This window comes from Crassostrea angulata, chromosome 4 (assembly GCF_025612915.1).
Source record: "Crassostrea angulata isolate pt1a10 chromosome 4, ASM2561291v2, whole genome shotgun sequence".
Lineage (NCBI taxonomy): Eukaryota > Metazoa > Mollusca > Bivalvia > Ostreida > Ostreidae > Magallana > Magallana angulata.
In genome coordinates, this window is record NC_069114.1 from 17,675,014 (window position 1) to 17,688,789 (window position 13,776).

Sequence of the window (13,776 nt, forward strand, 5' to 3'; positions counted from 1 at the left end):
CACCATGAATGTTGTGCAATAATGAAAAAAAAAGAATTTTCATAACTTATAGATTCTCATTTTTTGAACGGCAGTTGATAAATATCCATGGCCCTCATTTTTTTTTGCAATACAGATGCTGATATTCTTCCTGTCAAAGATTTACTTGATCCGAATGACCTGTGTAGATATTTCTTTTGTTATAAAACAATTTACAATGGTAAACGCAAATCACTTTAAAGCTCAATATTTAGTGGCATCAACTTACTAAACATCTTAATCAAGTATACACATACTTTCAAATTTAATTTTTAACAATCCTTACTTGTTTTTCGGAGCTTTTGTTGAGACAATGAAAATCAAATTTTTATTTGCTTGTGTAGATCCAAGGTTGGCCAAGGCAGCAGCTCTGTCTTTCAGGTTATTTATGACATCTGTTAGAGCACTCTTCAGGTCAACGCATGTGAGAGGCTTGCCTTCTGGTAGACTACGATACCTGTCAAAAAGAATGTTATAAAATCAACACCCTCTATTACTGAGTACGGTAATCTAATTCTCCAAAATTGCCATCATTTATTTTGGTCTTTATCATGACTACATTGGATATACAGACCGATATGAGCTAAGGACATATCAACATGGAGAATACAGTAAAACCCTTCTTACATAAATTTATGATACTTTTAATTCTTTTCTATATTGACATGAACATACTTTTAATTCTTTTCTATCTTGACATGAACATAAGTCTTTACCTGAACTTTGAAGGGTTCTTTAGATAACTGCATCAGGTAGCACTTTCTTTGGCACACTTGGAATGATCCCCATACAAGTGTTGAACAATAAGATCCAACGACATTCTTAACTTTTCTGGATCCTTTTCCTGAGATTCTTTGATGGCATACATGATGCATCTACCAATATAGGATATAACATTTGGCTGTCTCAGAACTTTGTACTTCTGTCTCAATTTATATAGCTTTGATGTTATACTTTTTTTGGTGTGATTGGTGTCATCTCTTTTCTCCACGTAAGGAAAATCAGCTTGAAGACGGAATTTTGTTGTTGAATCATTGTCGCCATGGATAATATTAATCGGATTGCCAGTCTTTTCCAAGTCCCGGGCCATTGTTATTGCCATGTCCGGTTCCATGCCTTTACTTGACCCATCCCAGTTTCTTGAACAACCATGAGATGGAATAGTATGATCTTTATTCTGATGAAGGCTACATACATGGCAGGATTTGCTTCTTATTGAAAACTTAATTACTTTTCCTGTTTTTTTCCAATTAATGATCCATGACCTATATTAAATCATATACAAGTTAATTTTACTCATACATATGACCACCACTATATATCTGTGAAAAGAATGATACACATTATAAAAGGCATCATGAAGGAACATCCATGATAATTAATTAGTAATATTTCAGTCATAAATTTAATTAAATACATACATGTTTTAAGTATTTGATCAAACTGCAAAACTTAAAATGTGAAATTAATATAAATTATTCATCATTATTCTAGCTAGTTTAACTATACTCAGTCTGAAAAACAAGATACATTTACTAACAATAATTAAGAAATTAACTCAATGTCTACCTAAGTTATACGAGTATAACCTGGGTTGGGACAGTTAACGCTTTTATAATTATAATCTTTATAAAAAAAGCGAAAATTGCTCAAACCCAGGTTATACTCGTATAAGTTGGGAAGATGAGTGCATTTTCCATAATTTAATTTTTTGTAATTTTCTGTTCAAGCATGAGATGAGGGACTGTGCAAATAAACAGTTAGTACTTTGAAGTTTAAATTAGCTCACCTGTATTACTGTCATAGTTCCAACCTGTACCCCATTTCTGCCAGCCTGCATCGAAGCTTACTTCCATCTTTAATTAGATACAAATAAGTAAAGAACTAGTAAACTAGATAATAATATGTATAGGTGTTCAACATTAGCTGGTTATAAATTATAATTTTTATTACCAACATATCTTTGATTTCATAATCAGTTACTATAATCATTATTCAAACAACAAATTTAAGATGCAACAGTTATATTAATTTTTGCTTTAAGTAGAAAAACATGTGCAGTTTGTGCACCTCCACAAATTTCACTATATTGAATTAATTAAAATCATTTTCAAACCCATGCCTTTGACTTTTATGTTCACTAATCATTTTGTTTTAATTATAGTACCTTTCCATTTCCCATTTCTATTTCTTCCTTTTCTGCCTCATTGCAAGACATATTTGCTATGGTCCCCAGCGTAGAGTCAATTTTGTATTCCCACCGTTTTAATGTTGTAGGGTCCACTGGGGGGGGGGGATTTATCGTTGTGAGCAGGTTGTTCACCTGTACAGGACCAAGTCCAGTGTGTACTTCAGCTAAAATACCGATAATAAACATGTATAAACCGTAGCAAGGTATCATTTCAACTTGTGTTAAATGTGTCCTGCCTACTAGTTCTAGGAAACAAGTGAAGAGATTTCTGAGGAATTGAATTTATATAAGCAACCATAGACTAACACTAAATTATATGACCATTCAAACATTTGCAAAAAATGCATGGCCAAAATTCATGTACATGAAATATAAATACTGAAATGTATAGTTATGTCAATATGTACATGCATGCAGCCCTATTAAATACAAATCATTGTCATTAATGTGTGTTTTTATTGTTTTTAAATTTGCTTGTTGGTTTTTAATTTTTTTTTATTAGCCGAGTGATAAACAGATGAAAGCCCCATAGCTCCGGAAAAATACTTGGATGAGCCCCATACTTTTTGACAGTATCCGTTATTAGTCCCCTACCGGTTTTCACCGGAGGGGACTATAGCTTTCCTCTGCGTCCGCCAGTCTGTCTGTCCGTCTGTCTGTCCCACTTCAGTTTTCCACACTTTTTTTCTTTATGCGTTTGAGGAATAATATGAAATTTGCTGAACAGCTTCAAAATGTCAAACAACAGATCAAGTTTACACTTTTGTAGCGTCTGGTTGTCATATTTTCGAGAAAATTAATTTTTTATATTCCAATTTTTTAATGTTCGGGTTCGATATTCTGCATATCACAATTTCCACAAACCGGTAGGGGACGTGTATGCTTATGCAATACTCTCAGAATGCTTGTTTGTTATAAATAACAAACCATTCTTAACAGTGAAATAATTACCTAATGCAAGTTTGGAGTTTACGTCAAATGCCCCTTGGCTCCTCTTCCCAGTTTTTACATCGTTTAAAGCCCAGCAAACATTGTTTTGGCATCGAATGAACAGTATACTTCCCAGTCCATATCTCCTTTCACTTTCGATATTAGAAAGATGCAACGGGGTATTACAAGATGCACAAAACATACGCTTCGCCAATACATCCAGTTCAACAATTCTACGGCCCGATTTCCAGCTGTCGTCTGGAATAGGTTTAAATTGACATGTTTGGTGTACATCAACACTTGCCCCGAGACCGAGGTCTGACAGATCTGGATTTGGCGGTTTGTCTTTACAGTAAGAGTGGTCTTCTTTAACAGCGTCGTCAACCCGGTGTGTAGCTAAATTTATCTTTGCTTCCCGTGCTTTTAGGTCCTTATAATATGATTTTTTACTTTTAAACTTTCCTTTCTTATCTCTGTAGTGCATTGTAACATTGTTTGACACATTCAGACGACAATGTTTGCTAATAAGTTCTTTAATTGCTGGGTTATATTTCGCATCAATAAAACGCTCAAGTGATTCTTTTTGTTTGCAGCGCCATCTTGCGTAGATAATTAGAGTTATCTCCCTGTAATCGCAAACCTTACCTTAAATAAAAAAATAAACTGTTTTCTTGTCCTTTAGTTTTTTAAATTAAAAGTGTGGGCGACTTAATTTTGAAGTGGGCTCCTTAAATTACTTAGCTTGGTTGCCCACATGACTAACAATCATTTCAAGTTAGTTTAAAACCCCGTTTACCAATGGGTGTGTTTATGTCTTTTTAGATAGTGTACACCATTTTTTTCCAGATCAAAACGGTTTATGAACTGTGCCTTTTCCCCATTTTTGTTTGCATTCTTCCAATAACTATTTTGTTTGATAGTTTTGTAGACGTGGAAGTTGGCGTATAGATATTGTGTAATGAACGTGCAATTTTGGATATTTGAACATAACTCTGCTGCAGAACTCATATCGCTCTGATGCTGTGTAGAAATTATTGAATTTTTCTAAATGCACATCTAATTGTGGGGACGAGTTACTGTTTTTTCCAGAAGAGGAATTCCACAAGTCAATACTCTGAGGTCTTTGCTATTTCTAGCAATTATAACTTTGGCAAAATTGCAATAATTCATAATTGTTTACCTCAAGGTTACAGTCTCATCCATGGCAATGTTTGCATTTGTAAGATCTCGAATCAAAGAGATTTTTTTCTCTCAAAAATTATATATATTGATTTGTTTTGTGTTTGCTTTTATAAATTGTTAAAATAATAACAAATTTATTGTTTAAGTATTTTTCTAACTTAGGAAAAATTTTGTTGCATGGTTGGTTATTAATGTTATAAGCATTTATTTATAACAAGATGATCTATATGACAAATATGAAGTAATTTCTCGTGTAAAATTTGAAAATTGAATCATTTTAATCAAATTAAAATTTTGGATTAATTTCTAGACTTGCTATAATGTTGATTGCAGTATTTTTACAGGACTATTATGGAACTTTTTCATATTGTAATTTTTTGAAAATTAATCAAGAAAATACTCTCAAGGGTTTGTTGTTGTGTATCAAGAGAATAATACCTTGCACAATTACCTGTCTGTGCAGTATTCAGGAGCGTGATGATATGTCCCGTGGCCAATGCCGTTTCTGAAACTATTTTTTAATTACATGTTAAATAAATAAAATGTTCATTGAATGCATGGGAGGTTTATTCACTATGTTGTACTGTTTAAGATAGCAGTTCAAAAACCGGCGCGAAAAAAACTTTACGAATGTTTAAACATACTAGAGTGACTAGCCCTTGAATCTAAGGTAACTACGCGTTTTAAAATAAACTTTCGGGGTGGTTAATTTATGTACACCATGAAGACAGCTCTAGTGCAGGGGCATACACTTGATGAGGTGAGATGAATTTTTAGTATATGTTAGAGGTTTTATCCGTAGTATGTGAAAAGTGCTGGGAGCTACACATAGTGTTTGTTGAAGCGATGATACAGGTATTTCTTGAGGGACCCCCCCCCCCTCCATAATAGCGACACCGGCACATTTCTATGGAATTTAAATGATTAGAGCAAAGATGAAAAATAGGCTCCCAGCACTCTTTGAGTTTCAGAAGGTTAACTGGTTAAAGTAATATTTAAAAAAGGGTTAAGAATTACATTGTTAGACCTTGCACTCGGCTTCTTTTTGACATGCGGTGTTGATCATTTATATTTAGACAGATTACGTGTTACGGTGTCCCGGTCGTGACTAAATATATCATTATGAAATAAGGAGCACCTGATGTAAGTGTAGATATAATGATTTTTGGGAGTTGATTTTAATCAACTCTCCTATGCAGTTACTCTGGCAAACCTAAAGTGAAACAGTGTTTGGACCAAATCGAAATCATCACCGCTGACAAGACGTAGTTCTTGAAAACAATAGAAAAATTTGATGTAATGTATGCTCAAGCATTGTTTTGCAAAAAAAAACTGATCTATAAACACTTTGAAAATAGTCAGATTTAATATAATACGAACAATGTAGATATTTTTGTAGAATCATGTATTACTACGCCAGAGTTTAATATAGTCTCGTTCAATCAAACGCTCGGCTGTCTCCGTAAATCTCCTACAGAGAGGCTCTTTCGCTTGTCGGAGATTAACGGAGACAGCTGAGCGTCTGGTTGAACAAGACTAGAGTTCGATATCAATAGTGTTTGGATCCATACAATTTTTAGAATTGTTTCGATTACTAATACATAGTTTAAAATCTATCTTTAAATATTACACAACATAATTTATATGGGGTTTCTCGAAATTCTTGTCGGAAAAGTCTGAAAATTCATATTATAAAAATGTGCGTAATTTAAATACAGACTAGAAACTGTTTGCTACGCAAGATAAGTTGATTTTGAAATAAATGACAATCGATAAAATCAACTCCCGTTATTACTCCAGTACTTTGATTAGATTCGTACGTATTCAACTTAATAAACTTTGACTCAATATATCGCTTATATTTTTAACGATTTATTCCACCACATTTTCAATTTCCTGCCTTAAAGTAGCTGAAGATACTTTGAAGCTCAATCTTGTGCCAGATAATCGTGCAGAAACACCATTTGCCTCGTTTATACATGTAGTTGGTTTCTCTGAAGACATAATTCCAAGTTTCAAATCACAAGACATTAAGCCTCACCTTCGGTTAAGCATGGAATGTATGAAGAAATTCTAGTCCGCATTTCCCCACAGTTGGTGACAGATCATCGTACCAGTTGAATAGGAGACAGAATCGAGCTTTTGGTTATCCCCTCGCACAACTTGTTGGGATATAGCATCGCTGCCGTGCGAGTGTGTGTTTGTGTGTGTATGTATGTGGGTCCATTTCAGCATTTTGAGAAAGATTTTAAGAAAACTATCTCACGTATGTTTTACAAACTTTGTACACTTCAAAAGCATGGTTAAAGGACAAATCCTATTTATTTCTAAGAAATTCATTCTGTTAAATATTCATCAAAATGTCGTTAAAGTTAAGATAGAAAGAAGGCTTCATTTTCTAACAATTATTATTATCAACATGAACACAAAAAACAACGATAATTATTTTCTCTCCATGATATCACACATCAATTGAGACTCTTACAAACTATCTTTAGAGTACAATAAGATTTCTTGGACATGAATAAGATAATATTGTTAAGTGAACCTTTTCACATTTCCTTCAATTAGCAAATGTACAACATTGGTTAGGATTAAATATATGTTACTTTCTTTATCATCTTTATTGGATTTGTTTTTATAGGAACCAAGATAAAGCTGGAATAGTGTTTTTCTTTAAGAAGGACATACTTTTTTAAATGTTATCTGTATCTTTGTAATGTTCCCGATCCTTGACTGGTTTGCCCTGTTCTATGATCTTTTTACATAAATCGATTACATAATGCCAGTTAGTAACACCATAAGCAGGATCAAGACAGGTCTATACTATGACATGTCTCAAACCATAAAACAATACCTCTTCTTTTTCTGGTTGACAATGCTTGTGACCTACGAAACGATTTCCTTATCCATTGTTGTAATAATCAATTTTAAACAGTAACTTTTCGATTAAGAGGAAAAGAACTACCATAAATGCAATAAATACAATTTCAACCCAGGGTATAATATATTATGCATACCAGAAAATTAATAAACTACGCATCGTAATGTATTTATCAGTACTACTCTGTATTTATTTTGGATTTAAACAACTCTACTGTTGTGTGGGGATATCAAGAAACACCTTGGCCCATTTGAGCATACTATTACTTCGATTGATTCCGTGGACAGGTTTCCGACTTCGATTGATTTCATCTTAGAAAATTGCACCAGAAAGTACAAAGCATAAGCAATAAGTTTGACATTCTTCAAGCCGAACTTTGTGGATTTGATATACCTTTTAATAAAACCTGGTTAGACAAATGTATTTTATCTAAAGCCATTTTACTTTAGGACTTTCAGGAATCACAGAGGCGTGACAGGAAGGAAATAGATTCGGAGGGGTAATAGTCTATATAAAAGTCGGAAACGCAGACTATTAAGTAGACATTGTATAATAAAAGGCTTACTCAGATTACTTTATCTCAACGACTGTGGTTCTAAACCACGACCGTTAATTTAACAGCAAACGCACAACCGAATACGCCATGGAAACTGTACAAGTATCTCTATTCGATTATTGTGATATATTTATTCATAACGGAATTTTTTTGTAACTTTGTTTAAAATTTTGTCATTTTGTTTTGATTTTTTAATATATTACAGTGTATATACAATATATCATGCAACGTAAACATGTCATATATTGTTACCTGTACATAAATATGTTTCCATTGTAAACATATAAATCCATTCGAACAATCTTAAAATTGGAAACCACCTGAACTTTTGCGTGATCGGTAACTGCCAACCAAAAACTACTGTTTTTACAAGGAGCCAATAAAATTCAACCCTATCAAAAAAGGTTAAGAATTGCATAGTCAGCACTTTTTCCAAAGCATATATATATTATATAAATAGTGCCTGTTTGGGAGGGTAACAGTTGAAATTGACACCCCGAGAAAACCATTGTCAACCGACGCGAAGCGGAGGTTGACAATGGTTTTCGAGGGGTGTCAATTTCAACTGTTATCCTCCCAAACAGGCACTATTTATTTTGTTATACTAAATGTCTTTTTTAAAAATTTTAAGAAAATTTTACTGCTTTTATATAGGAATAAAGTGAATTCTACAGCGAACCGTACGCGCATAATTTTCGCGCATGTAACATTTTTTAATATTACCCGTTGCCAAGTGCGTTGCTAACGCTGAGGGTAATAGTAAATATTATTAACTGCGTCTTAACCAATCAGATTTCAGTATTTAACATGAAAGTATAACAAATATATATATATATATATATATATATATATATATATATATATATATATATATATATATATATATATATATATATATTTATATATATATAAACCAGCTAAACCATTTCAGCCCCTTGAAGTAGCATTATAGCGGAACTTGTGACAAAAAAGTAAAAGATGTTAATAAATGTTGATACTTTTTTTAATATTGATGTTTTCATTCGACATTGTCGAAATTATACGTTTTGTTAATTTTTAAACGTGTGAGTGTGCAAACAAATGCGTGATATTTAGTTTATAGTTTATTTTATTTAATATTCCCCGCTTTTCTCTCTCAGTCTATAATGTATGTTTCATCAGTATTTTACTACTTCATGTTCTTTTATTGTTGTGTTCCTTTTTCGCCCCAGGACGTACAATTTACATTTGAATGGTGCCAATAAATGCATTAATTCATTCGTTGTTCTAGATATTTTTCATAGTATTTTTTTAATTTCAAAATTACAGAGTGTATATTTTGCATCAATTTACATCATTTGCATCAAATGAGATTAGGCGAATAAAGAGCCGCTTCGGGTCATCCGGCCAAAGCATTCAATGTTACATGCCAGCAATAATTCAGGGGAAGGGGGCTGTGAAAAAAGTTTCGAGTTTCAGGAAATCTACCATTGAAAGCTTAATTCCTGGAAAACAATATAAACTTCTGAATCCGACTATCCATGCCCTACGTTTGGTATTGAGCTGAAGGCGGACTCTGTAGTCGTATTTTAGTTTACAAAGTTGCATCCCTTTTTCTTCAAAAATAGTTTAACACTTTATACTACACAACAAAATAATGGCAAACACAAACAAACGCTCAAATACACATGCACCCACGGCGAGAGGATGTATATTAATGTGAATAGTACGAATATTGAATAGTTAACTGAATATATTTTGTACTAGATGATTGACACCGTATTCGAAATGACCGAAAAAAAAATCAGAAATGAATTTTTTTTATTCCTCAAACCTTCACGATGGCTTAGGCATCATCATCAGCTAACAATATGCGTCATTCACTTGGCCCTGTTTAAGCATTCTCTCACCAGAGGTCGTGCTACACAACCTTTGCTTACACCTCTGTCAACGCCCGATGTACAAGATTCTTGTACAAACTTAAACGATGGACAAAATGTAATTAAAATCTATGTAATTATTCATTTTGTCTATGAATGCGATTAAGAATAATTAAATTTAAATCTTTAACGCCGTTATTTATTTTTATTTCAACGTTACTGGGGGAACTATTTTGCGGAGGTAAACATTAAAACATGATCACATGATCTATTTTGACAGATGTTTGAAAAATCAGTTTTTGTATGATACCGATTCATCGATGATTTTACATAAATCAGCAGCTATGTCTTCTCCTGTGATGTTTTTAAACGTGTCCTCGAAGTCATCGCCCGTCGATGATTGAACAGAAGAAGCGAATCAACCATGCCATGTGCTCGCCATGCTTGTTGTGATCATGTGACAGACTATTTTTCCGGCGTTGACAGAGGTGTAAGCGAAGCTCGTGTAGCACGACCTCTGATGAGAGAATGCCTGTTTTAGGTGGAATAACATATCGTCGCAAAATGGCGGATCTCTGATCGAAATGATATTTCGTTTCATTAAAAGAATTTTTTTGATGGCAACATGCAGCTTACTCCGTAGCCGAGTGGATAAGGACTCGGTCTTGTGATCCGTACATCCCGAGTTCGAATCCCGTAGGTTTTTTTTGATGTTACTTACTGAATTAATTTTTTTTAAATAATCATTTTTTATTCCCAAACTGCAAATTTGTTTGCTTATTTGGCATATGTATAGTTTATTAATCATTATATCTTTAATAATCAAAAAATTTACAGTAAATATGAATGATTTTTTAAGGTGTGTTATTCCACTTTAAGTAAAAATTGTAAGTGTAAATATCATTAGCGTAGTTGGCTGTTTGAGTATGTACAAGTGAGTACTGTTTAAATAATTGATTTTAAATTTAGTTTAGTTAGGACGGAGGTGCAGCTTTTCATTAACGGTTACCCTTACCCTCTGGCGTAAGGAGACAGACCTGTAAGTCGTTGCTTGGGACATGTATATTGTGCGGAATATAGTCCCCAGTAACGACTTCAACAAGCAGAGGTGCTACTCATCCACTCTATTGAGTAAATTGAGTTAAAGATCTGCAACAATTTAAACATGTCATTGAAGTAAATAGGGGCTAATGATAACGTTAATTTATCGATGTCTCTTTTGAATCTTAGATCTTTTCCATTTAAAATACTCATAAAATAAAGCCCAAAACTTGGCTCAGTAAGCTGTTTGTTTCGTTTTTTAATCAAGTTGTTGATTTTGTTGTACATCGTTCTTGTAAATAATGTCAAGAATAGCAAATTAGTCTACAAGGGTTGTCCCAAAATAGCGTACTACTAGACAGAACACATAGCCTAAAATCTGTTCACTGAAATTTCATAAGACTCTTATGTTTTTTTCAATGACTGGGCTTTGACAAACCATACTGAAAAATTCAAATCTGTTCTTTATTTATTTCGTGAACAAATAAATATTTAGTAACAACAAGTTTTGCCGTGCAGCGGAATGTGCGACGTCAAAAACTGTCTGTCTTTATGTTGTTGCCAAACCCTCCAAATCATTTTTGATAATATTTACACTTTATTTCCGATAATGTATTGGGAAAATTATTTTCTTTGCACATGTACCCTGAGTCCACATACAATATACATTTTTACTTTTTAAAAATTAATTTCTTAGTATAAACGATCTGCCGACTCCGAACTTGCTTTACTTGTTGTTTAACATTACTTGTTGTTAACTTACTTGTTGTTTACCATTCGTCTTACCGAAATGTGTCAACAGCAATTTGACATCTATTTCTATTGGTCGGGGCTTCTTTTTTCTACTATCATCATACTCGTCTGAATATTTAAATTTTGTAAGACTTCAAGTTAACGTTTATGTAGTTTCTTTTTTTTTTTTTTACAAGATGTTAACACATGACACACAACAACAGACGAAAACCAATTGCAATAGGTTACCCGAGTCACTCAGATGACTTAAAGAATGTTTTAATTAGTATTTCATTTCATATTTAGTATATTAAAGATAAAAACAAGCATACCATTTTAATTTTGCTTTATGACTGGATATTTAATTCTTTTTCTTATTATTCCACACAGGTTTTTTTAAGTTTGCCTCTTAAGCAGAGCTCCTTCGGAACTCTTCGATTTTCTTATACCATTAGAGGAGAAAGCTGCCGAGAGCTACCCTCCACATACCATGGCATCTCTATCTGAGGATGAAACTGGATTAAAACACAACAGTTTTTCCCATCTCTCCCTATCCAAAGATGCAGGGGAACGTACGAGATGGACATTAAAGGGTGCAAAAAGAGCAATCATGACTGCAACAAAAAATCAATTGGCTACCCTAGTCTACTGCCTGGAGTGGTTTGCCTGTTTTGTGAACATGGTTTTTAAATCTGTATTTCCACTTTCTACAAAAAAAAATTCATGTAATATTATTTTATGTTCTCTTTAAAAATCGATTTACTGTAACAAAACTTATTTGCATCAAAATGTTTTAGACCTGTGAAAAAATAAATTTTAAATTTATAAAACTTTACATGTTCTTTGTTCCCTTTCTGTCAACAGGTATCTGCTATGGGTATGAGCTGATGGATTCAAATGAATCGCCAAACGTTCCATTCACTCTCATTTTGACAAAATTTAAAAAGGGTAATTAATAATATTTTCCTATCAAAGCACACCTGTGAAAGAGCTCACATAAACACAATACTCAATACATTGAGTAGTAAAATGTATTTTAAAGTTGCAATAATGATAAATCAACATATAATATGTACAGTTAAGAAAATTGTTTTCTGCTTGTCATCTTGATTATGTGGTTGTATCAGTATGTGCCACACAAGATTAAAACTTATGTCCATTTAAAGCATTTTATTACTTGATTTTAATTATTTCTTGAAGATATGAATGCTTTTGAGTTTCAAATATGTGATCTGATTTCAATGTAAATTAATTTACATTATTGGTTGCAATTGTTGTTAATGCTGAGCACAGTTTGTAAATATAGCCCGAAATTCTGCTGTTATTTTGACGAGATTGGGATAAACCTAATCTCCTGCTCGCTTTCATTTATCCATCTAACTCCCCATTTCTAAAAATAATCTTTTGTTTCTTACCTTTATAAGACCTAAAACAAAATATGAAGTTGTTGATATTAAATGTTTACTTTCGCAAACCGGAAATGTCTATTGCCAGGTTCCATAAAATTTCTACTTTAAGGTGTAATTCTAACGATATTTTAATACATGTTTAACAGATTTACTTGATAAAAAATAGGATTTGTCATTTGACCATGCTTATAAAGTTTACAAATTTTGACAAACATGCATGAGAGGGTCTTTTTTTAAATCTTGCTTTTAAGGCTAGAATGAACACACATGAAAGTTGTGCGAGGGGATTACAAACAGGTCAATGTATTATTTACAATCAGTATAGGCATATAAAATAAGACATAAATGCATATTAAAATCCAAAGACCACAAAAGGAATACTACATGTACATGTCCACCATGTTTAATTTACCTGTGTGACGGTGCCAATATTTACGAGGGGCTTTCGAATTTAAGGAATTGAAATATTGTTTTAAACAAACTTTGAACTATTTTACTTGCAGCTCCATCCACTGTCAGCTATGACAATTCGTGCAAGCTGCACACCTGCTGCTTAAACCGTTATCCCGACTTTTTTTAAAAGGCACGTGGTTTTTAGTCGACCGGCTGCACTGGTTTTTTTCCACAGAGGCTGTAATGGTGGCTACAATATAAATGAGTATGCCCAGTTCAGCAGTCTTAACAGTCAGGCATATATCAGTGATTTTAAAAGAGGGATTTGCATAGTTCCAATATATCAAGGGAAATCCTTTTTTCATTGTACAGGGACAGGGCAAATTCAGATAATTTAATTGCAAAAAGTCTTGCATCTGTACCAAAGATCTGATTTTTGTCTCCAATTGAAGCCGTGAAAATTTTTCAAATTCTTTTTCTACAAACTTGTCTTCAAAATGTGTAGGCAGCTCAGTGAACACTCGGATGCGGGTCAGTGGTCGGGACTATTTCAGAGGATCAGGAGAGCTAAGATGAAATTT

General features: G+C 33.2%; 1 pseudogene; it reads right to left on the bottom strand.

Moving 5' to 3' along the window:
- Positions 1 to 2,040: 2,040 nt before the first annotated feature.
- LOC128179407 (uncharacterized) lies at positions 2,041 to 3,730 on the bottom strand (annotated as a pseudogene).
- Positions 3,731 to 13,776: the final 10,046 nt, after the last annotated feature.